Raw genomic sequence first — 12,999 nt, 5'->3', positions numbered from 1 at the left:
CTACGATGTGTAACACTTTTTCATACGTATAAGTGGTGAAAAAAACGGAGAATCAGCCGCTAAATATCATTATTTATGTTTTACTTAACGCTCCCTTAACTACGAATCAGAAGCTGACTTCAGCGTCGTGCAGTAGAGCTGATCGCAGGGTTGCCAGATATCAAACCTTCGCCAGTGTGGAGAAAAGCCTCTATAAAATCACGACACCCAATAAAAGTATCAATATCTGTGTTATTGACAATATCAACTTGAGGTGCTGTTACTTGCTGGTTTATATGTAAATATAATTTAGCATGTATGTATAGGCTATGTGAGTCGTAAATATCGATGCAAATACTGATATAAAGTCATGGAGTCCGCTGTATTAAAATGTGAGACTCAGCTCAAATTGGACTTTGGGTTGTCTTGAATTTAGTCAGAAAACAAAAAAACAGACTGTTCAAAAATGCCAGGATCATCCAATATGGCCTGTGTTTTACCGATTATTATCATATTAACATTGTTTACACTTGCATTTTTCTTTTCTTCCCCTGACACTGTCAATGATTTATGGTTGTCATGAGTTAGATTTCAGTTTGAGAGCAACACTTTGTAATTGATAGCTGATATTATGCATCAGCTAGGTAAAGGTAAGGCTGGGCGATATTGACCAAAAAATGAAATCTCAATTTTTTTCAAGCCTGGAGGGAATTCACATCGACATCAAACAACTGTTCTACTCAACTTAAAGCAAATGTGCTAAAGGAGGAATCTGCTCATGTGTCAGGGTTGTGATTTAGCTGACAACGATTCCACAACATATAGTGTTTCCATAACACCTATCAAATATAATCGACAAAGGTGGGTATAACTGTGCAGACCTGGCAACCTTGCCTGCAAACCCGTTTCCACCTCCCCCCTCCGATGGCAACATACGGGACACGCAGTCTCAGAGACTTGAAAACCCTTTTATTTGCGCTGTTTGGACGGGTAAATTGTCATTCTTATTCCACAATTGCATTTTCACGTTTGAAACAATTTAACAATGAAGTCCGTTTTCAATGAAGAGTTCAATTATATGGCTTAAATTGAGCAATGACTTGTTCTCTCCTGACATCTAGTGGTTATACTTTGACATCGCAAGCAAGCTTATCTGGATTTCACCATAACAATGAATCCTTACAAATACACCAGTGATAACGTTGTGATATCTTTGTATGTAGATAGTATCCACCAAAATGACTATTGTAGTTATTTTCTAGAGTGCACAATTTCCATTGTCAAATTATAAATGGCTAGGTTTTATTTATTTATTTATTCATTGTTTTTAGCTGGGAAAAAGTTCTGTACTCCACTATGTTTAAAGACAACAGTAAGATTGTAAAAATATGATACCAAATAATATAAATATATCTAAGGATAATCAATGCAAAGTACCACAAATATGTAGACTACAAGTTTCTTGGGAGTATAATGATCATTTACAAGTCTATATTTAGGCCTTTGAAATGAAACAGAGAGTGCATGCAAAGCAGTGGCTTTGACCAGGTTGTATTGATGGTTCAGAGTGAAGAGCTGTAAGCAGAGAGCTGCTGGGCTCCATTGTTCCCAGACAATATATCCCACATCATATCCCAGGCTGAGGACAAAAGAAGCTGTGGTTCAGCGTTTTGGCACACAGCGAACTTTAATGTGGGGACAAGGGGGCACAAAAGGGGGTGCTGCTATTGTTAGCACATTTCTGGAACTTGTTCACACACGGACAGACACACACACACACGCGCGCATAGGTTTTTATGAATCTGTATCCTCGATGTAGGATGTTCTCTGTCTTTGGGTGTTTATTTATTTATTTGCTGCATTTAATGAAATAGTTACACAGTGAAAGATTAGTCACAGATTGATGATCAGTGGTCAGAGGACATAATGTATAGTTCACTGTACCTAAATAGAAGCACTGGTCTAATGTCAACTCCCCAGATTTAAGACACTTTTTAAAACCCATTTAGTTTACAAAAACATTTAGGCAGAATCAGTTCACATCCTCGTTTGGAAAATGCCTTGTCTGGGTCCTGACTACTTGTTGCATTATTGTCCAAACATGACCTGTAGGGGGAGGTATCAAACCACTTTTATAACTTTGGTAACACAACTAACATATCTAACACTAACTTGCATTATCTGACTGCTTATAAATATTTTTTTTTTTTTTTTTTTTTTAAATAATAGTGAAGTTCAAGATTGTCATTCATTTAAAAAGAATACTGCAAAATGAAATTAAATATCATTTCTGTCAAGACCAGGATATAAAAACTGACAAATCATCAGATAAATCACATTTGATAACAACAAGACCAAACTTAAAAACATTCAGGGTGCATGGATACATAAAAACCTGAGTGCATTAAATATCAAGTAGAGATGTAGTAGATGTCAATGGTTTTACAACTGGGGTGCAGGTATAGGATATAGCAGGCCAGTACTGGATGGATATATACATAGCCTATGTGCAATTAGAAGTTCTGAATGACATATGGTGTTGCAGGTATAACATTAATAAATCATATTATTTTGACATAAATCTAAAAAATGTTGGAATGAAATTGCCTAACTTTGAAATGCGACAAAATTAGATAAACTTGGGAGAAAAAATACCATCCCACATGCGTCACTCTGTTTTGTTCTGGAAATTGCAATGTCTTAAGAATATTGACATATATTTGTGTAAATCCTCCTATTCAAGAATTAGGTTGTCCGAGCGCTACTGTTTTGTTTTCTTCTGTCGGCGGACTATCGTATTTACGGCGGAGGCGTTAGCTGATGATTGACAATACAGCAAGCCAATGAAAATACAGCACTGAACTTCTGAGCACGCCTTAAAACATAACTAACCAATGACAGAACAGATTGGGCGGCCCTGTCCGATACAGATCTCAGAACAGCTCTTTATTGTCCCGTGTCCATTTGTTAAGGTTGCGTGTTAAAGAAACAAACCGTTTCCAAATCAGCACCTTAACAGACCTCTTTATCCGTCTCGGAGAGTGGCACAGCCGAGGCGTAACATTTTGAAAGGTTGTGTTCAGCAGATATACGCAGAGAGCGAGGGAGAGTTTGGGAGATAGAGGATCAAATCACGGTTTCCAAAGTGGGAAATAAAACAAGTGAAAAGTTTTGTTCTTCGAAGCAACGGTTGGAGTACACTGTGACCAGGAAGAAACCATTCAGCTCCGACCTCCGATGCAAAGTGAGTATCAACATATTGCATAAAACTTGTCTTCTCAATTGTCAAACGCCAGTGGAAACAAAAATGCGGGTCCAGTGGGAATTTTCGAAATGAAAGTCGGAAATGGCGTAATTGTTTTATGAGGAATACAGAGGATGTAGCTAGCTATGTCACTTGGTGTGTATGTGTATTATGTGTTGGTGTGTGTGAGACCTTCTGTTGACGTTAATCTATAGCTAGGTGCATGATATAAACCAGTTGGTAGCATAGCAGGTTGTAACGTATAGTTTACATGCTAAAATATAGTTAAAGCTAATAAACAAGCTAACCTCAGACTCCCTGGGAGTTTCTTCACACCCAAAGGTGCTTTTCTTAACCAATATGGCTTGTAGTGTTTTTATTTTCAATGGGAATTCATCTGATATCTGCTTGTTCATTGTTTTCGTGGGAAAGTGCACCGTCTCTGCACTTTAATGACTTTCTGTTTGCACTACTGCCATATGTTTACAATGCTATCTGCACAGCTCTATTACAAATACTTTCAGATAGATACTACCTCATATATAATGCATGTTTGTACCTATGTTGACATTTTTTTTAGTGTTTTATGTGCCGTAGCCCTCCTTTCGTTGCATATGTGCCTGCACAATGTGTAATGACAATAAGAATTGAATTGAATTAAATTGAATTATAGTGGTAGTAACACAAGAAGCTACAGAAGCTACAGTGGACCCTCCAGTGATGTCATAGCTTAGACTATAAAACAAAATGAATAATAGTCTAGGTATGCTAGCATACATATACATGTGTATAATGACAAAATTTCCTCGTGACACAACCCTCAACTTCCACAAAACACACACACACACTCACACATGTCCACACCCAAAACGCACAGTTCCTGCTCTCTAGTGTGTGTACAGTGTGCCTTGTCACTTGGCCGGAGGGAATACAGAGCCCTTGTGCCTTGCAAAGTCAAGTATGGTGACACGGAGCTTGTCACTGGCTGTTAGTGCCAAGCCTCTGAGCTGACTCAGCACTTGGCCAACTTCCATTACATCCCATCTCGGCCATTTGTTTTTCATACTTTTAATTTGTACAGAATAATGACACAGCGCACCATGTGTTTTTGTCTTCCACCAATCCTTTAAAACCGTTATTGCCAAAGAGTACAGCAAGATATGAAGGAGCACATAGGATCAATTAAGACCATTATGTATCTTCACTTTGCCATTAAAGTGCCCAATAATTCTCTCTAAAGCTGTAATATCAGTTTCTTGATGTGGTAAAAATTCTTAGACGTCAGTAATAATTTCTTGAAAATGGAAATGCCATTATTTCTAATTCCATTGAGTCATTTGTTCCCTTTGACAGCTACAGTCTGCATATTTCTTGAATGCACACATGGCTATCATTTAGCAGAGAAAGTGTAGTGCTTGAAAAAAGTTCATTCACTTGTTAATTGGTTTGTATAAGTATGGTTAAAGTAGCATCTTCACAGGCAAAATGAATTAATCAAGACAATGCAACGCTGTATGTCAGTATATATTGCTTTCTAAATGTTAATTTTGGAGTTGATCTCCTCCTCACTGTTATGGTGCTCTGGCTGTGAGAAAAAAAGAGGACGACAGTAAGAGGATGAACTTCTTTTCCTTGTATTTGAATGCCACTGAGGGTAATCTCTAGAGAAGAGACATTTCCCTGTGTAAACTCCAAAACCTCAATGGTTTCTCTGCAGTTTTGGCCAGCTCCTTTGCTCTCACTGGGAATAGCCTAGTTCCTCTTTTAAATCTTGTCCTGAAAAAGGTGGGAGGCCTTTAGTCTGCATTCCAGCTGGGCGGGGAGACTCCCAGGAGACTTTGATTATAAGTATTTTAGTCCATTTCATTACTCTGGCGTGTACCGTTATTAGGTCACACTCCTTGGTGTCATGACAAGTGAGTGATGCTACATTAAAAATGGGCTCACACACTCTTCACTGGCAATTTAAGGTGTCATACAAGTTGTTAATAGCTGCAATGGCTTGCCTCCTGGAAATATTCATGGCTGGGCTGACACAGATGTTTGTTTTCTTGGTTTTGATGCACACAGTGATGGAGTATGTATATGGAAGCTGGCAAGGTCAGGGTGGGGTCGGATGCAGAGGCTTAGACGAGGCCCAGCGCAGGAGGGTTTGCCCTGTGTTGGTTGTCTGAACAGGTGTCTCGGAGCTGCAGCTCCACATAGTTCACATTCCCAAGGTTTTGTTCCTGGCGTGGAGGGTCACAGAGTAGGGGGAGGGTGGTGTGGGAACTGAGAATGCTATGTGCGCAGGGCTCGACTCCCAGAATTCATCCAAGCAACCTGCTGATTGAGACAAACGGTTCCTGTCATTGCAACAGCCTGGCTTGTGTTGATGAGAAACCTGTCAGCAGCCCATTGGCGAGGCACAATGCTGAGAGTTTGCTTCCATAACTGCTTGTCAGCAGCAAGGTTATTTTCTTGGGGCTTAAGGGTGGGTAGGATACAGTGGTTTAAGACTCTTAATCCAAGTATTAGTTTGGATCACTATCAGCTCACTCAGAATCACAGGAAATTGCCTCGTCTGAGGACAAACGTTTTCATGTCACTACTCATCCTTAATTTCACTGACCTTTTCTTCTTACCCAAACAACTCCACTGATAATTTATGTTAACTGTCACACAGGGACTAAAATAATACTAATTCAAGGTCTGATGAGAATTAAGCAATGGTTTGACTCATTGTGACTGCCTTGAATACAACTCTGGACAAATTGCTATTTCAGCTCTTGCAGGAATGCAGTCATTCTTGTACTGCAGTGAAGCAAACGACTAAAGTAGCCAGAGCATGTAAAGAGGGGTTGTCAGATTGTTTTGGCTTCTCTCAATAGTGACTGTGTTTCAGCAGCATTAGCTTGTAGTGAGTTCTCCACCTCTTTAAGTTATGAGTGGTTTCTCAGCTCAGGCCTCTTAGTGCTGCCTCTTGATGTATTGAGGTGAACTTACTTTACTACCAGCAATAGCTGAACTTGGCAACATACGAAATATGAATACAAGTACATATGTTGTTGCAGCAGCTTAATCCAGTTATACAGTCTGAAGCTGGACTGATGAAAATATTATCATCCCACATATGTATTTTTTTTTTCCTGAGCTCTCCATATGTCCAATTTTTCTGTGATTACACTTGAATAGAGTGTGGCGTTCTGTGTTGTGAAATTGACAGCTAAAAGGTGATAAGATTATGAAAGCAAACTTCTAGGAACTAGATGAAAAAAATCTGCTGTCAGTGGAAGAGATCATCTTTGAGTCAATCTGCCTTGGCTTACCACTAACTGAAAAACTTATCATTATGGTTCTTTTGAATTGAGCAGCATATATAGAGAGGACAGGAAATCCATCTGTCCGTGCAACCATGGGTATACCCACAGACACATCTGTCTTTCCATCCACACGCTCTTCCATTTCTCTTTCATTCATTCTTTTACTCACCCAACCACCTATCCAGTTGTCCCTCATTCCATTTATCCATCTATTTATCCATCCATCCTGTTCTCTATGCATAATCACCATCTTACTCCATGGTATCACTAATCTCTGTTGCGAGTCCGCAATGGACTTGTGAGCCTACTGCCGCTCAGCTGATCCCAGTCGAAGAGATTAAAGTGATGTATTTGACAGGGTATCTGGTAGGGTCACAGTTGATGAGCATCACCAGTAGTGGTGCTGTTTTGTTTTGCCCCTGCTTGTCCTGCAGGAGTGTAGAGTTTCTCTCAGTGACCCTCTAAGTCTCTGCTGTGCTGCGCCAGAATGAACCCACCCAGCAGATACCAGCCATCAGACACCGACATTGGCTTCGTTATATTTTAGCTCATGTACATAAAATGCTGACCCTGATTCTCACCCTTCAGGCATGCTTCCCTCCCAACTCCATGCAGGTCATCTTTTTGATGGAGAAAGCAGAGAGACTGAGGGAATGGCAGTAGAATTAACAACACTTTATTAATTCTACTGCCATTCTACTGCCAGTGGGTGTGGGAAGGCAAGTCAGGTCCTGAACCCCCAAGGAGAAGATTAAGCTGTAATGTGCTACTGCATATAGGTCTAGACATGAGTGGTCCTAAAGTGAGGTGTTTTGTCATGGAACACTGATCCAATCCTGATTGAAGATATACACTATTAAGAAGTGGAAAGGTCCAGTTGCAAAGTACAGTAGTCTTATTCAGCTATGTGTGTAACCCATTGGTTTGCATTTATAGCCTTTGGGCTAACAGGAACTGGGACTATAAGTTTTTACTGTGGCAATACTGTAAGCACAAAATGGCATGATCACAATCTTGCAAATTAGAGGTTTGTAAGGTTTTCTAAGCCCATTGTTTAAAGCTAAAACATTGTTTAGAAGGAGTTGCTTGAAAAGGAATTGTTGCATAATCAAGTAGAGACATACTGGGAGTCTGTAGCAGCTTGTAAACAATTTGTCAGTAGGCAGTGAAGGCTATAGCCTTACATAGCGAAGTAGTGGGCTCACTTGACTGACGTCAAGCTTTTTTGTCAAATGTTGTTTTATTTATGAGGGTTTTCCATGCATGGACCCTGCCTAGCATTACTACGCCTATTCCCCTTATGGCTTCCCCGTGAATAATTCAACATACTTGGAGCAAACGGAACCAAAATAGGCCAAACTGTACACTTGTTTGTGGCTCTGTCCAGTAAATCACAGCAACCACAGAGGATTTGTGTAGTTCTAGTTTGTACATATGTTAGTATTGAATGCTCACTTTAATGGAAAATCGACTCAAGGCATCTCCAAATTAATGTCACATATGTACACAAATGCAAAGGATTTGAAGGCAAGGCACTGAACAAATAATCTGACCTCACAGCTTCAAGTTTACACCGTCAGCATGAGAGGATCTATGTCACCTGTCAGCAGTGTGGGGGAGTAGCGTCACTACAAGTAGCGACTTACTAGTTTAACTACATTTCTCAGCAGTATGGTGGTAGCGTTGTTGTTTTCTGAATCAAATAGCATTTCAGTAGTGAAGCTCTTTTATTGATAAAGTAGTGTTGTAGTGTCCACACAAGCTACATTTTACCAAGCATTTCTGAAGCTCAAGCGCAGCGGAGCTTTCTGCTGCAGTCTGAAATAAAACTAAGGATCAGTATGTGAGGCCACCAACATACACGCATAAATATGTAGCCAACGGAAGAACCTCCATATGACGCTGACATCACGTACCAATCCTTGAGCTGATGCCTACTACGTCTCTGGTGCAGGGGAGTGAGGGGTGCATCCCAACACCCACCTTATTAATCAATGGTGACCCAGTGCGCTCTGATAAACCTCCACACTCTTGCAGTCTTAACACTTACTGTGACAGAAAATATGTCACACAATAGCCACTTGATTAAAAATGAGGGAGCAGAGGAAAGGTTTAGACTACTCTGAAATATTACTTTTCTAGTTTTTAATACTGACCAGCAGAGGGTACAACAAAAGTGCAAGTCTCTACAAAACCAAAGGTGGTAAGTCAAAATTATTATTTAAATTTATTGTTAGATGTAGCTACTAGTACAGAGTGGGCCTAGTAAAAATACCACTTTTTAAACTCCAATCATATAAAATACAACAATAAGAATAATAGAATAAAAAATATAGAAGTAGCTTCAATGTAGCAAACTACTTTTGCCATGTTGTAGTTTGGCTTGCTACATTTCTCTGGCTGAAAGCTTCAATGTAGTGGACCTTTATTTAATGTAGAGTAACTGATAGCTTAGCTCACTACACTTTCCACTTAGCTTGCCCAGCACTGCCTGTCAGTGATGAGTATCCAGTGCTGTATTAATGGACTATGAGATTGTAATATTCATGTAGCTTGTGTTGATGTTTACAGGGCTTGGAAGCTTGGTTACCATACACCAGTCCTGTCACTGATGTTTTCCTTCCTTGCCTTGATCTCTAAAGATGACAGTGACAGCAACTTGATCATGCCATATAAGATATTGAATGTAATTAATCTAAGACTAATGAGAGTAAAGATATGTAATACACACATTATACACTGATGTAACTACCAGCTACTCCTTGCTTGTTGCTGTGAAAGCCTTTTAAATCGCATAATGGTCATAGGTCTGTAACAACCTTATGTGTTCCACCATCTTTAGAGGGTAAGATCACATGAAAAGTAACGTTCAAGAGAGAAACTGAACCTAAGGCCATGTTCAGACCAAATCCGGCAATGCAGCTCTACCATGCAGGGTTCTGTGGAGGTGTGGGCTTGTCACTACATGGACCATTTGTGTGACGTATCTGATCATAGCACAAGTATAAATACTAACCAGAAAGTCCAACTTGCAGCCTGATCCAACGCCAAGCAAGTGCACGGCGATTTACATCTTTGTACTCCCTCATGGCAGTGTTGTACAGCTGTGGAAAGGTCATCACAGCAGCAATGTGTCTCTCTTCCATTTTCACAGTTCCTTGGAAAACAGCGGAATACCACAAGTAAACAAAGTTCTTCTTCCCGTGGGCGTCTTCATCGCCGGCTTACGTGATTTCCCAATGCAGCATGACGTTGGATTGTGTTTCGGCAAAAGTTGATTCGGGTTCAACTTTTTGCCGGATGACCGCTGCACTTTTTTGCTGAGCCCTATGCAGTCCCCACCCCCGCAGTATAAATGCACTGCCCATATTCAAATGAATAGGAGGGCTGCTGTTTTTCACACATTGCTGGATTTGGTATGAACACGTCCTAACGTTGGAGGTTATTTTGCTTGTTTGAACCATATAGCCTAAGCTCTTTGAGATTGCCTCCAGGCAGGTAAGGGATCCTACTTCCACTACATGACTCCTCTTGGCTTCCCGACTGCAGTAATGATTGATATCAAATGCAATAAGGAGAGACAACACAGATGTTCCAGTGTTGCTTGTCTCCCTGCATTCGATTAAACCACGTGTGATTTCCTGGTGCCACTCAAGATATCTATTCCACCCTTGACCTTGATGAAGTATAAGTGTTTATTTGGTGACTGACAGGAGACGGGGGGGATAGAAATAGGGGAATAACTTGGTATGCAGGGCTCTTTGTGAGTCTGGGTGGGGTCTTGTGGGGGCCTTGAGCCTTTCAGAATAATGCTGATTAGCCTGAGAGGGTTTTCTCTAGCTGCCTGTTTTCTGTCAGTTGTCAGGGGCTCTTTCCAGACAGCAACACTGGTTTTCATGGGCTAAATCCCCCCTTTGTGTGTGGGGCGTCTCAAGTAGTGTCAGCTGTAGCTCTGTACACTTGTTGCTGTGTCTCCTGCCACCTCCTTCTGGGTACAGATCCCCTGAGGCTGCATTTTCATTTGCCTGTTAACATCCCAGCCCCCATATTTGCCTCTCTACAACACGTAAATGTTTGATCGGCAAGAGGAGGTTTGTTTGCATGTGTGTGTGAATGCACGCTTTTGTCTGTGAACTTGAAAGAATGTTCTCAAGCTTTTGTATGTGTGTGTATGTTTGTGTGTGCATGCGTTGGACAGGGAGTCATTCATCTTTAGACCTCTAGGCCCATTATGTGTCTATTCCCTTGCTGCTCATTGAGTGCAATTAGAGCAGTTTAACTGTGAATACCCCTTCACAATGGCCTATTAGAACCATTAGCTATGCAATCTTCACTCTTTGATAGTTTTGGCCATGTGATTAAAAGTATTCAATCTGGAGGATAAAAGAGAAGGAGACAGTATTGTGAGCCATCTAAACCAACAAGACTCAGTATGCAATACCCTGTGTCCTGTATGTCACGTAGCCTATTATCTTCCTACATGCAAGCCATTACTTAGTGTGTATGTCCTCGAACGGGCAGTTCTAGTGTCGAGGTAATTTAGTTGTAACACTAGGCCTATTACTCAAGCATTACAAGTGACTGATTATTAAGGTTTTGTCACATCTGGTGGAAAGAATAAGCCTAATGTGGTTGTAGAGGTGTAATGGTTCTGAAACCGAGACCGAAAACACGACACAAACGTCAGGGTTTCCACCAGTTTACTGCAAGCCCGCTGGGCCACCAGGCCTGAGTTGACCCCCCGCTGGGCCTAAGCATCGGAGATTTACATGGGTTATACAAGTAGCGTAGCTCCTCTAAGGAATAGCTCAGTGCCTAGCGAGTGTGTGTGGTCAAGAGAGAGAGAGCTTGCGTGTGACGATGAGGTTGCAGCTACCAGAGCAACCCGCCATCCGAGAGCAGGCTCAGGCAGAGAGCAGGAGAGTTTCTGCCGAAAACAAGTACTGAGACCTGGGGAGACATGACAGCAGCTGCTCACTAACAGCTACGTGTGTTTACAGCAGAGAGCAGGAGGGAGGACAGACATCTCACTCCATTACTATGGGTTTTATTTCTGTAAAAAAAGCAAAACAACGGTGGGGGTGGCGGGCAAGTAATGTTATCAGTGTATGTCTGAACACCGTGTATCACTGGTAGCACCTTTACACAGGGCAACACGTTTTGCTCAGAACCCCGCAGCCTGTTGAGCTCTCATTATGTGACAAATGTAATGAAACTCACACAACCCCTGCGTTTCATTATCAGAATTTGATCCATTTGGTCCGTTAACATTTGGAAAGTATAGAAGAACTGCACAATTAAATTATTTTATCCCGATTCAATTAACAGAGAGCTAACTGGAAGTCAACTGGCTTGGCCGGCGGAAGTCTCTGGTGCTGATTACCATAATTACCGGTAATGTTCAAAAAAAAAATTAACAGAGCAAATAGAAGCAGATCAGAAAACAAGGAGGCTTCATACTAAAATACGAGCAAATATACTTCTCAAACAGAGGGAAATAAAGGAAGAAATAGAAGAAATTATTTCTAAAATAGAAATAAAGGCCTCCCTCTAATATAAGCCTGCTTTTAATAAAGGCCTGATACTCTTTACAGTTGACGTAAATAAAGGCCCTGGCCACTATTAGAAGTAATACAGTAATTTTGTTTACTTAGTTAATACGAAGACTGAAGTATTTTTTTTAATTTATGTATTTATTTTTGTTTACTTAGTTAATTTATGTGAAGTTACTTTAATAGTGTTTTTTAGTCTTCTTGATTTTTTCCCTGGTTTTATTATTTACCCAACAGCATAACTTTACAACAGATGTAATTTGGTGTTCGCCTTTTATTTAAGAACCATCCTAAAACAGCTATAATCATTCTCTGCTGCCTATCATATGGGGCCCTCATATCAAAGGACATTCTTCTCTGTCAACTTAGCTCTTCACTCACCACTAATTGCTAAGTAACCTTATGGAAATGCCTTTGAGTGGATCTTTTTGGCTCTGGTGATATTTAAGTGTGATATTTATAGTTTGTCAAACCATGATAACTGAAGGCATATGGTTTTCATATAGCAGTGTGTGTAGGAGTACTTTACTTTGTCTGCAATGACGGTGACTGCATCATCATGCAGTTTGTAAAGTTAGTTTGGATTTGAATAGAGTTTGAATAGACATACTCCACAGGGTTGAGTTGGGGTTTGGTTTGTACATTCACTGGGACACAGGGTTTGTTTATGGAGCATAGTACAACATGTTAAAGGACTACAGCTTGTCTAGACTGACATGTTATTGGATAACCCAAAACCTACTACAGATATGAGACAATGAGAAGTGGATAGTAACAAGAGTTGCAGAGCATACTTCATAAAACTCAAATTACTGTTGAAGTAATTTGAAGGCCACTAATGTCTTAATAACATCAATCTGATGTTGTTTGGGGGGATCTGACATAATGTGATGTGACTACCAAGATACTGCAATCTTCTCAG

General features: G+C 40.5%; 1 protein-coding gene across 1 annotated transcript in view; it reads left to right on the top strand.

The window, feature by feature from the left end:
- Positions 1-2,927: 2,927 nt before the first annotated feature.
- Positions 2,928-12,999, top strand: part of mpp7a (membrane palmitoylated protein 7a) — a 141,907-nt gene continuing 131,835 nt past the window's right edge. The window contains exon 1 of the mRNA XM_042399017.1: positions 2,928-3,223. The gene's annotated coding sequence lies outside the window, so the exon portion shown is untranslated. The remainder of the gene's footprint in view (positions 3,224-12,999) is intronic.

Source organism: Thunnus maccoyii, chromosome 21 (genome assembly GCF_910596095.1).
Source record: "Thunnus maccoyii chromosome 21, fThuMac1.1, whole genome shotgun sequence".
NCBI lineage: Eukaryota > Metazoa > Chordata > Actinopteri > Scombriformes > Scombridae > Thunnus > Thunnus maccoyii.
Note: the sequence above shows the minus strand (reverse complement) of the source record. Positions and strands in the feature narration are given on the sequence as shown.